We start from the raw sequence: 12,708 nt of genomic DNA on the forward strand, positions 1-12,708 counted from the left end.
TCCCTCCCATGATCCACCTTCAAAGCCCAATAGGTCCCCCAAGCTAGGAGCTCTTCTCCAAAGGCACCTCCTTTCCTTCCTGTTGGGATCCCTGGTGCTCAGAGGAAGGGGAAACAACACCTGACCAGCCCCTGAGTTTAGCCAGTCCATGGTTCCCCGAGGAAGAATGATCAAGCCCACAGTCTGTGCCCGAGATCATGCTCCCTGGATGTTTTCTTTCCATGGAAAAGCTAGAGCAACCATGCCTTCACTGGGTGGATTTTCCTGGAAACAGTCACCCTCTTCCTGTCTCCACTCTTCTCGTGGCAGCTCTAGGAACATTCTACCTTTCTTTTCACCCCATTTTGCTATTTATTCCTTCCGATCAAGTGTTACAGAAACAGTCTCTTCCAGCTATATTTACTGTGCTTACAAGCCATTGCTTGGACTGGGAAAATCTGAACCTGCGAATTCACTTTGCAGAGCAGACGGATGTAATAGTTACAATGTTCCTGCCTGAGAGGGAAATGTTTAGCTTAAATAAGAGAATGAGGCTGGCAGGATATCCACAGGACTGGGATCATTGCCTGGCTCTTGGGTGGAGAGGAAGCTGCCGATGGTACCAGCTGCCCCCCTCATACTCTTAGGAGCTGGTGATGTATGATTAGGGAGTGCTAAGGACCACGGATGTCAGGACGAGTCTTTTCCGTTGGAAAAAGAGCTGTGACTCCAGCTCTTCTTGGTGGTTCAGGGATGCTGCAGCTTTTGCTGCCACGCTGCCCGCCTGAATCAGGGCAAGCACGACCAAATGAATCTGCTGCAATCATATCCCTATTATTTTTCTGTATCTCCAATTTATTCAGGGAACATGAGAGATATTTAACAATTACTTAGCAGCCTTCTTTACAAAAGGAGAGGATGAATACAGATAACATTGGAAAAGATTATTGAGAGCAGAATATTGAATTATCTGTGCCTGGGAGATAGCACATGAATAATGCATCACCCCACCTCGGATAGCGTCCCCTCCAAGGCCTGCTGGGCTGAGTACGGACAGGGGGGTAGGGAATGTGTTGACATTTTGCCCCCCTCCCCATTTTGCAAAATGTGCAGGGTTCCACATGGAACTTGCCATGTCACCGTAGCTGCATGTCAACCTTGGTGCTTTTCTGCAGAGCATGTCTAATTTTTGCATGGCTGTGGGCAGTAATCAGTAATGAAGTCATTAAATGCAAGAGGGGTGGAGAGAGAACTGTCTGCCAACCTTCTCCATTAAATTCAGGTACTTTGGCACATCTCTAATTAAGATCAGGAGGCTTGAGTTCCAATTGACAAAGCACTCCATCCCCATGATACGCAGTCAAGAGTGCTCGAGGGCAGAGCTAATACAGTGAGCAGGGTAATGGCTTGGATAATTCCAATAAAGATTTCCAGTTATACGAGATTCTAGAGGTTACCGGAGCTCTCCAGAGAAGGCGCTCACTCTGGGTGTGTGGCTAGGGTCTCCTAGACCTACAGAGACATGATAGTCACAAGGGCACAGCTGAGTGATTCATCTGGAGTCCAAGGGTGCCACCTTAGATCCCTGGGACTCAGCACTCCTCTTATGAAAGGGGTGGCATCTCCCTCGGAGCTCTGAGATCTTTAGCATAAAGTATTCCCAACTGGATTCACTCTGCTGCTGCTGCTGCTGCTGCTGCTGCTGCTAAGTTGATTCAGTCGTGTCCGACTCTGTGCGACCCCATAGACAGCAGCCCACCAGGCTCCCCCGTCCCTGGGATTCTCCAGGCAAGAACACTGCAGTGGGTTGCCATGTCCTTCTCCAATGCATGAAAGTGAAAAGTGAAAGTGAAGTCGCTCAGTCGTGTCCGACTCTTAGCGACCCCATGGACTGCAGCCTACCAGGCTCTCCGTCCATGGGATTTTCTGGGCAATAGTACTGGAGTGTGGTGCCACTGGATTCACTCTAGGAAACAGCAAATAGATGCCTTGTGTCCATGAGAAAATGGATGGCCAAGTAATTCCCAGGAGGGGGTGGGGGGACTCTATTGTTTTATTTTACACTCATTTAGAAATCTGGAAGAAACATTTTGACATTTGCTGATTATCCCCCTTTTCCCCAAAGAACCAAGCTTGAATACATTAATTTTAGATTCGTGTCTAAGTAACACATCTCATATGTGAGTGGGGGAGTCTGTGGGGGTTGGAGAGAGAGAGGACTGGTAATGTGTTGGCTACTGTAGCTTCGGAAAAGCGTTTCTATTTGGCTGCCTGGGCGAGAGAGGCAGGGAGAGGCAAAGGCGAGGGAGGAGGTGCCTGCAGAATGTCTGTTAGGGGAGGAGGCTGGCTGCCCGCCGCGGATGTCAGCCAAGTGCAGGCAGGCTCTCTGTCCATCAGGGGTCGCTCTCCAAGCCCAGCTCATTTTCCATCCACAGGCGTCCTGCCTGCACGACAAGTTAACCAGCTTACTTGTCTGCAAGCAAGAAGCAGACACCTGCCCAAATAAGGACTTAACTCTTGGTGAAGACCAAATATGAGGTGTTCTCTGTGTCCTTGCTCTGTTGGTCATTTTTCATAAGGCCTGTCATCATCTGAATCACCAAACAGTCTTCATTAACTGCCAATCTGTGTGGGTTTTGCCAAAGAACTGATGCTTTCGAACAGTGATGCTGAAGGAGACTCTTGAGACTCAGACTGTAAGGAGATCAAACCAATCAATCCTAAAGGAAATCAACCTTGAATATTCATTGGAAGGACTCGTGCTGAAGTTGAAGCTCCAATCCTTTGGCCACCTGATGCAAAGAAGCCAACTTGTTGGAAAAGACCCTGGTGCTGGGAAAGATTGAAGGCAAAAGGAGAAGGGGGTAACAGGGGGTGAGGTGGTTGGATGGCATCACCAACTCACTGGACATGCATTTGAGCAAACTCTGGGAGACAGTGAAGGACAGGGAAGCCTGGTGTACTGAAGTCCATGGGGTCACAATGAGTCAGATACATTTTAGCGACTGAACACGTGGTTTTCCATGAAGGCTGAGATGGAAATCATTTGCTTACATGAGGTATCACTCCATGGTGTGAATGTGGGGGACGCAGCTACACCTCTGCACACTGGACATCCCAGCCAAGCCCAGTACCTTAGCACATGAGCAGTAAACTGCAGTTAGACCAAGTGGCTTTAAACATCTCTATTAAGGCATATTCCCAAGACTTCCCTAGTGGTCCAGTGGTTAACAATCCAACCAACCCATGGCCCGCTTGCAATCCCTGGCCTGAAAACTAAGATACCACATGCCGCGGCGTGCCTAAGCCTGTACACTGAGACTTCTGGAGCCCGAGTGCCCCAACTACTGAGCCTGCCACAACGAGAGGGTCTGTGCCCCACAGTGAAAGATCCTGCATACAGCCAAACAAATTCATTAAAATAAGTGTAAGAAAGGCAATTTCCTGAACTGCATGCAGCTATGGTGTCATTATTTCCACTGGATGGACAGCCATTAGACAATTTTTTTTTTTAACATCCAGTTCTTAAAATTTATTTCACAGCACACTTGTTATATTTCTATATCTTGGAAAGCAGAACTGCTCTTTTTTAAAAGGTTATAAGGGAAAAATATTAACATTCCTAAGTCTACATGCCTTCTTTTATTGACTAAAATAATTCAACGAAAGAGTTTCTGATGTTTATAAATAAAGCCATACAGAACCATTTATATTAAAAGGTAAATGTCTTCTCTCACCAACCTTTCCACCCAGCCCTGCCCCTACTCTTCTAGGGAGGCCCTAATAAAAGTTTGGTCTGCAAGTTTTTAAGAGCCAAGTTGGAAAAGTTATACTTTCATCAGAAGCAAAGAAGTGGCTTTAGTAAGATATTTTCAAATCTAATAAAGTAACCAAGAAAGCAAGTAATAACACAAAAGAAAGGAAATCTTGATAAAATTATCCCAATGAACATGATCACGGCAGGAATTAATCTAAAACCTACAAAGACAGGCAGAGAAGCGACAGTACACAGCCCCTCTCAAACAAAGGCTAATGAACCCACACTCTAAGGAACAGTAGATAATACTTTCTGCAAGAAGCATTGGTATGTTAAATAGAGAATTAGATGTGAATCTTGTCACATGGAGGAAAAAGATGATGGAGATAGGAGAAGAAAATACAAAATGAACAGCAAGCAAAGAAAAATGGATTGGGTGGGTGGTTTTTGATGTTGCTGCAAACTTAATTCTCTCTACTTTGGGTAGCTGCTGCAATGACAAGCATTATATCCAGAAGGTTCCAGGGGGATACCAAGAACATCCTCGCTGGATTGGCAGAAATGGACACAGTGAAGCCCCCTGCTGGAGGCTGCACATGAGAATCCTTACTATTATACGTCGGTCAATAGCAATAAGTTTCATTCTGGATTTTTTTTTTCTTTATAGACTTTCAACGTGCCTGCACGCTCAGTCATGTCCAGCTCTTTGCGACCCCATGGACTGTTGCCTGACAGATTCCTCTAGCCATGGGATTCTCCAGGCAAGAATACTAGAGCTGGTTGCCATTTCCTTCTCCAAGGGATCTTCCAGACCCAGGGATCAAACCTACATCTCCTGCACTTCCTGCATTCAAAGGCAGACTCTTCACCATTACACCACCTGGGAAGGCCAGGAATGAGTTTCAGGAGAGACCCAGGAAGATGTAAACCCCGGGCTATACAGAGCACCTTCACCACGATGATGTCTAATCACCCTGTATCAGTCAGGAGAAGGAACTCAGAGTCACCTATTTGGATTCAAATCCCAGTCACACCACCCAGTGGCTGGAACATTCAGCAACACACTTAAACTTTATCACACTTGATCTACACACACACAGAGTGCAAAGTGGGGAGGTCACAGAGAACTCAGGATTCAATAGGACAGTCTGTGAAAAGCACCAAGACTACAGTAAACATTCAACAAAGAGTAGCTAATGACTAATGAAGAAAAGTGAGCTAGATAAATGAAAATAAGATAGAACAGAGATTCTGGAAAGAAAATCCCAAACTCGTTTCTGCCCTTTCCCTGTGCACTGGCTGATCACTGAGGAATGGCCTGACTTTCATATTTTTGATTGATTGATTGATTGCTAATAAGCATAGTAATTCCATTCTAACCGCCAACTATTTATTGGGCACTTGCCGTGTGCCAGGCCCTGTGCTAATAAGCACTTTACAAGCAGTATCTCCTATCCTATGAAACAGTCTATTTTATCCAACCTCATTTTACTGATGAGAAAGCCAAGGAGAGTGAAAGAGGGAGAGACGAAGAGATAAGCTGATCTCACAGTGGACACAGCTTCTGTCAGGTAAAAATCCAGCTATTAAGCCTTTCTTGTGATCCTGTGTGTGTTTCCTGTCACAAAACCCTCCATTTTTCTCTAGTATATTTTGTCAGGAGACTGAAACTGAGGCTTAATCCTGATTTTTGTCCTCTTAAAAAAAAATAAAAATCCCAACAGTTCAGTTCAGTCGCTCAGTCATGTCCAACTCTTTGCAACCCCATGAATCGCAGCACGCCAGGCCTCCCTGTTCATCACCATCTCAAGGAGTTCACTCAAACTCACGTCCATCGAGTCCACGATGCCATCCAGCCATCTCATCCTGGGTCGTCCCCTTCTCCTCCTGACCCCAATCCCTCCCAGCATCAGAGTCTTTTCTAATGAGTCAACTCTTCACATGAGGTGGCCAAAGTACCGGAGTTTCAGCTTTAGCATCATTCTTTCCAAAGAAATCCCAGGGTTGATCTCCATCAGAATGGACTGGTTGGATCTCCTTGCAGTCCAAGGGACTCTCAAGAGTCTTCTCCAACACCACAGTTCAAAAGCATCAATTCTTTGGCGCTCAGCCTTCTTCACAGTCCAACTCTCACATCCATACATGACCACAAGAAAAACCATAGCCTTGACTAGACGGACCTTAGTTGGCAATGTCTGCTTTTGAATATACTATCTAGGTTGGTCATAACTTTTCTTCCAAGGAGTAAGCGTCTTTTAATTTCATGGCTGCAGTCACCATCTGCAGTGATTTTGGAGCCCCCAAAAATAAAGTCTGACACTGTTTCCACTGTTTCCCCATCTATTTCCCATGAAGTGATGGGACCGGATGCCATGATCTTCGTTTTCTGAATGTTGAGCTTTAAGCCAACTTTTTCACTCTCCTCTTTCACTCTCATCAAGAGGCTTTTTAGCTCCTCTTCACTTTCTGCCATAAGGGTGGTGTCATCTGCATATCGGAGGTTATTGATATTTCTCCCAGCAATCTTGATTCCAGCTTGTGTTTCTTCCAGTCTAGCGTTTCTCATGATGTACTCTGCATAGAAGTTAAATAAGCAGGGTGACAATATACAGCCTTGATGTACTCCTTTTCCTATTTGGAACCAGTCTGTTGTTCCATGTCCAGTTCTAACTGTTGCTTGCTGACCTGCATACAGATTTCTCAAAAGGCAGGTCAGGTGGTCTGGTATTCCCATCTCTTGAAGAATTTTCCATAGTTTATTGTGATCCACACAGTCAAAGGCTTTGGCATAGTCAATAAGGCAGAAATAGATGTTTTTCTTGCTTTTTCCATGATCCAGCGGATGTTGGCAACTTAATCTCTGGTTCCTCTGCCTTTTCTAAAACCAGCTTGAACATCAGGGAGTTCATGGTTCATGTATTGCTGAAGTCTGGCTTGGAGAATTTTGAGCATTACTTTACTAGCATGTGAGATGAGTGCAATTGTGCGGTAGTTTGAGCATTCTTTTGCATTGCTTTTCTTTGGGATTGGAATGAAAACTGACCTTTTCCAGTCCTGTGGCCACTGCTGAGTTTTCCAAACTTGCTGGCATATTGAGTGCAGCACTTTCACAGCATCATCTTTCAGGATTTGAAACAGCTCAACTGGAATTCCATCACCTCCACTAGCTTTGGTCGTAGTGATGCTTTCTAAGGCCCACTTGACTTCACATTCCAAGATGTCTGACTCTAGATTAGTGATCACATTATCATGATTATCTGGGTCGTGAAGATCTTTTTTGTACAGTTCTTCCGTGTATTCTTACCACCTCTTCTTAATATCTTCTGCTTCTGTTAGGTCCATACCATTTCTGTCCTTTATCGAGCCCATCTTTGCATGAAATGTTCCCTTGGTATCTCTAATTTTCTTGAAGAGATCTCTAGTCTTTCCCATTCTGTTGTTTTCCTCTATTTCTTTGCATTGATCACTGAAGAAGGCTTTCTTATCTCTTCTTGCTATTCTTTGGAACTCTGCATTCAGATGCTTATATCTTTCCTTTTCTCCTTTGCTTTTTGCCTCTCTTCTTTTCACAGCTATTTGTAAGGCCTCCCCAGACAGCCATTTTGCTTTTTTGCGTTTTTTCCATGGGGATGGTCTTGATCCCTGTCTCCTGTACAGTGTCACAAACCTCCGTCCATAGTTCATCAGGCACTCTATCTATCAGATCTAGACCCTTAAATCTATTTTTCACTTCCACTGTATAATCATAAGGGATTTGATTTAGGTCATACCTGAATGGTCTAGCGGTTTTCCCTACTTTCTTCAATTCAAGTCTGAATTTGGCAATAAGGAGTTCGTGATCTGAGCCAACAGCAGTTTCTATTACTTGCATGGATTTTCTTGGTAACAAGAACTCTTAGCAACCACCACCAAGAGGTTTTACTTGTCCCCTGGGTTGTGTTCAGGTGCGAGGGCAGGAAAGCAGGTGGTCTCGGTGGAGACGGGTAAGTATAGCTATAGGGGTGAGTTCAGGTTACTGCAGTGCACCTGGACCCCACAGCACATGATGCACCTGCCACTCTGGCTGAGCGGGTGGTCTGGACTTCCAGCAGGAGGGACAGAATTTGTTAGAATCAAATATTGACACATTTAAGGAAAATGATTTTGCCAATAAGAAGACCCCTCCCCTCTCTCCCTCAAGGTGGGAATGAGAGTGAGTGGCCATCAGCCACTGACTAAAGTGTCTAGGCTGAAGCAGGCCCTGAGGTCATGAAGCAGGAGAGGAGGAGGAGAGTCCGTGCAGGCAAGGTCCCTGCAGACCCAACCATGGGGCCAAGAAATGCAGACGCTGACTCGGTGAAAGGTCACGCATGGGATGCCCACCACACACAAAGATCGGGCTGTGTCCCACCAAGCATCCCAAGTGACAGAAAGATCACCTCTTGTTCCCTGAGCTTCCCTGGATGGGGAGGCTGATTAAGGAGTGATTTGTTAATGGAAATGTATTGTGCCAAGCTCTGCCCTCTGGACACATGTATGTGATTAGTTACATGAGCAGGTAGAGACCAGAGAGAACTGATTAAAATTGCACTCAGCGCCCTCCGAGCACCCCCAACTCCACTCTCTGAGGTGTATTTCTCTCTCAATGATGCCATAGCATATTTATCTCCCAAATCATATCGATAGTTAGGGGCAGAGAGGCAAAACCAGCATGAACATCACAATTACAGGTCAGGCGAGCCCACATTGGGAGTGGTAAAAATAGATTCGTTCTGGGTTTCATTTTTGTTGCTGCAGAAAATCTTCATGACCTCCCTGTCCAAGGTCCTGGGGGTTTCCAGAAGGATCCGAAGTGGGGCGGGAACACCACACCCTTGGGCTTCTCCTCTAATGCAGGAGGAGGGGGATGTTCTGCAGCTGAAAATCCTAACATCCGCCTTGGGCTCCAGTGTGTCTTGCAGGTGGGATCTCACTTTGCTTCTAAGTTAACCCCTCCTCCTTCTCCAGCCATTCCACCAGCTCATGCGGTTCCCTGGCTGCTGTGCACATGCTCACAATAACCATCCTGGTCTTGGAACCCCCAGGAGTGGGTGAGGCTGGTGCTGGGCACTCAGAGTCCCCACTTTCTGCAGGAAAGGTGCTGGACATGGACTCATGGCTTCCCCTGCAGCGAGCTTCACTGAACCCACTATACCGCAGCAAGGCTTCCCGGGTGACTCAGTGGGAAAAAGAAATGGCCTGCCAATGCGGGAGATGCAGGAGACTCTGGTTTGATCACTAGGTTGAGAAGATCCTCTGGAGGAGGAAATAGCAACCCACTCCAGAATACTTGCCTGAGAATTCCCGTGGACAGAGGAACCTGATGGGCTACAGTCCGTGAGGCCACAAGGAGTCAGACAGGACTGAGTGACATGCACTACACCACGACCACTCTTTCCTTCATTCGTTCAGCAAATAGCACCAATGCCTGTGGCGCAGAAGGCCCTGTCTGCAAACGGCTCACAGCAAGGGAGAGCAAATCCAGAGGCCTTTACCAGGAGGGGCTCCATGGGCAGCGATGGGGAGAAAGGACCCTCACGGGGAACATTCCTACCAATCCGAGACCCTGGGAGGGGGCACTCATGAAATTTGGAACCTGCAGTTCCCAGGTAAACCGTGAGTCGAGCAGCGCACCTCGTGGCTGAACCAGTTTCCTGGATTCTGATGTGGCACCGCCGTGGCTCCCCACTGCCTGGCAGAAGGTCTGTTTCTGATGAGCAAGAGGCAGTATTGTAAACATTCTGAATGATTTCCTGGGCGACGGAGCAAACAGTAGGCTGTCCTGCACGTGGATGGATAGATGTTCGGCAGATGTTGCGACTGAATACACAAAGAAACTCTCTTTGTTTGAAATGCAAGTTCTCTGGGACCTGCCAAGCGTCGCTTTCAGTCTTGCTCTAACCAGAGAGTCTCAGGCGATTCCTGGGAGCAGAATCACCCTGGTTGAGAAGTGCTAGCTGAGCCATACGCCTGTGTGTTCTACCCCCACTGGTACCACTACCAGGTCCCACCGTGAGCATGACCGAGGACTACACACACTTTGTCCACAGCTCCACCTGAGGGTCATCAGGAAACACAGAGGCTAAATTTGAGTGGATTACTCGGATCCCCTGAATGACCTGGATACGCACACCTACCCTTCCGCCCCACAGCCCACTTCGTGCCTCAGTCGCAGAACACCTCCCCAGGCTCCCAGGCTATGCTTCTCTGGTGGTCTGCCCCCTCCCCAGCTACCCTCCCCCACCCCGCCACCCTACTCTTATGCAAAGACACTGTGAGACCAAGCACAGCTCTGCCCCCAGGGACTTCTCGTGGGTCCCTCACTTCCGGCTGCACTTGTTCCCCCCCAACCCACATCTTTCCAGGAAGACCTTTCCCAATGGAGTCTCCAGCCATCTCTCCAGCTCTCAGCTTGTTTCACTTTGCAGCATGACCCCCCCACCCCAACCCCAGGACAAGCCACGTGACTGCTTACGTACTTCCTGCCTGTCTCTGGGCCAGAACAGGAGCCCTGTGAGGGCAGGGACTTCACAGTTTTGCTCACAGTTCTAGCCCTGTTGTCTGGTACTTTAAAAGCAGTATTTCTGCTCAGAAATACTGGTTGAGGAGATGGATGAGGGCCAGTAAAGGGCGTTGGTCACCTGGATGTGCTCGCAGTTTTGACAGGACCCTGAGTTGCAGCCCTGCCCCCAAAGCACAAGTTTTCCCATGCAGAAAGGCTCCACAAATGGACCAAAAAAAATATATATATATATATAAATGTAGAAACCCAACACATGATGGCCAGTGCCCTGCTCAGCCTCCCTGGTGCTCGTGGAGATTCCACAGCACTCACTGGAGCTCGAGGCCACCCTGATGGCCCCTGCACAGAGCTTCCCAGCAGACCGGGAAGCTGCGCCCAGCAGACCTACATATGACACCCCATCGGTGCTTCTTCGAGTTCCTGGGAGCCTTCATCCTCCTTTATTTTCCATGTCTGTAGCCGTCTCGCTCTACCAACCCCAGTGTCCTGTGGCATCACCACTCGGTGCCCTACAGTTACACCGTCTTCCCCGTCTTTAAACCCCCGGGGGGTGGGTTTGCAGATTTCCCACTTCAGATAAACAGTTCTCCCCACAGAGCCCCAGCCCCTCCCTGACCTCAGCCTCAAGGAGACACTGGAATGCATGACTCCCAGCAATACCTCAGGATTCCCTCATGTGTCATCGTTCTCACCTGGTCCGATCACAATGGACCGAGCACTCTGATGCCCAGGCAGTCCTGTTTCCTGCCATTTTCTAATACAGAGATGCCCCCACCTCATGCCAGGCAGCACCATTGGGTCTCGGGGTGAATGCCTGGCCCCATGCCCACCCTTTCCCTAAGAAAAGTGGCATCCCAGGGCCTGGACTCCTCCCACGGTGGCTCTTGCCCAGGGTCTGTGGGCAAACCCGCCCTCCCTCTGCTCCCCAGCTCAAAGGCGGGGAGAATGAGTTTCCATCACAGCATCCTGCAAATGGGCTGCATAAATACCCCCGAACCAAAGAATGTGTTTAGGGGAACATGTCTGAGATGCTGCTGTGCCCGAGAATTCCAAGGAGACCACTGGACAGGTGGAAGCCGGGACAGTCCAGGGGTCAAACAGAAGCTGATGAGGATGCCAGCAAGGACATGCACCTTGGACAGGGCTCTAATAAAGGCTTCTGCTTCCACTGTGGGTGACTTGACACTAATCAGAGTGGATGATGAATATAACTCTCATGAGTTATTAACAACATCAGTAATGGCAAGATAAAAATAATCACTGAACCACCGCAAGGCTCCTTGAATTCCAGTTCAATTGCAATAATCATTGTTATTGTAATTGTGAGTTAAAAAGTAATTTTACGTTAATAAACCAGCGAGCAAAGATGGATTCTGTCACTCCATGTGCGCGAGGCTGGCCCAGCTGGGTCACTTGAGGACAAGGGCTCAGTGTGGATATTCGTACCATGAGGTGGGGGTGAGCACAGGGTGGAGGATGGTGAATGTGTTTAAGTGCACACCACATCAGAACAACAGCAGCAAAGTCCTTGGCAGAACACCCAGGAGCTGAAGAGTGAAGGACAGGCTGATGAGATGCCCACTCCTAGAGCTTTCATTAACTTCTGAGATGCCAGAGTTGGAAAACTCCAGCATAGTCAGACACTGGCCTGCCTGGGTGAGTGAACGCAACAGAAACAACGAGAGCCTGAGGACCCGAGGCACCACCTCTGCTAAGTGCCCCACAAGAATTCTCGTTTCCCCCCTCAAAGAGCCCTGCTCATCACACAGGTACCCCCACAGTCTTCATGTCACAGGCATGGGCTCACAGGCTCAGAGACACAGCTGACAAGGAGCCAACCCAATCCCAAGCCCTGGCAGGTGGTGGAGCTAGGACTTGAACCCCAAGACACCAAGCTTCTATTAATACTCCTTCCAGAAAGATACAAATAAATGACTTGGGTAAAGGACTGTGTACGTGTGTGTGTGTGTGTGTGTGTGTGTGTGTGTGTGTGTGTGTGTGTGTAAGGGAAAAACAATTCGAAAGAGAAACCCCACATTACGCCATATGAAATGGGGGACATGCATATTTGCTCTCTTACAAGATTAACCTTTACAGACAGAAATAATCCCACGTTCGTGTGGTTGGTTTTCAACTCTCTGCGACACTATAGCTGAGGCATATGGATCTGATTGCTATTTTAAATGTCACAAAATGGATGCATTTGGAAGTGGAATTTTAAAATGATGTGTTCCTTCTTCCTTCCCTTCACATTTTTTTCTTTTGAGAAAAATAAGGTGTGGCTTTGTGCATTACCTTCTAATGAAATTTCAATGTATTGGGAGTATTTTCAGCAGTCTACAATTTCAGAGTGCTGAAAATACTAAAGCTCTCGAAAGACTTCAAAATTGAATTAACCTGCAACATATATTCAAGCTATATTTCTTCTTGA

The sequence above is a fragment of the Budorcas taxicolor genome, chromosome 13, assembly GCF_023091745.1.
Source record: "Budorcas taxicolor isolate Tak-1 chromosome 13, Takin1.1, whole genome shotgun sequence".
Classification (NCBI taxonomy): domain Eukaryota; kingdom Metazoa; phylum Chordata; class Mammalia; order Artiodactyla; family Bovidae; genus Budorcas; species Budorcas taxicolor.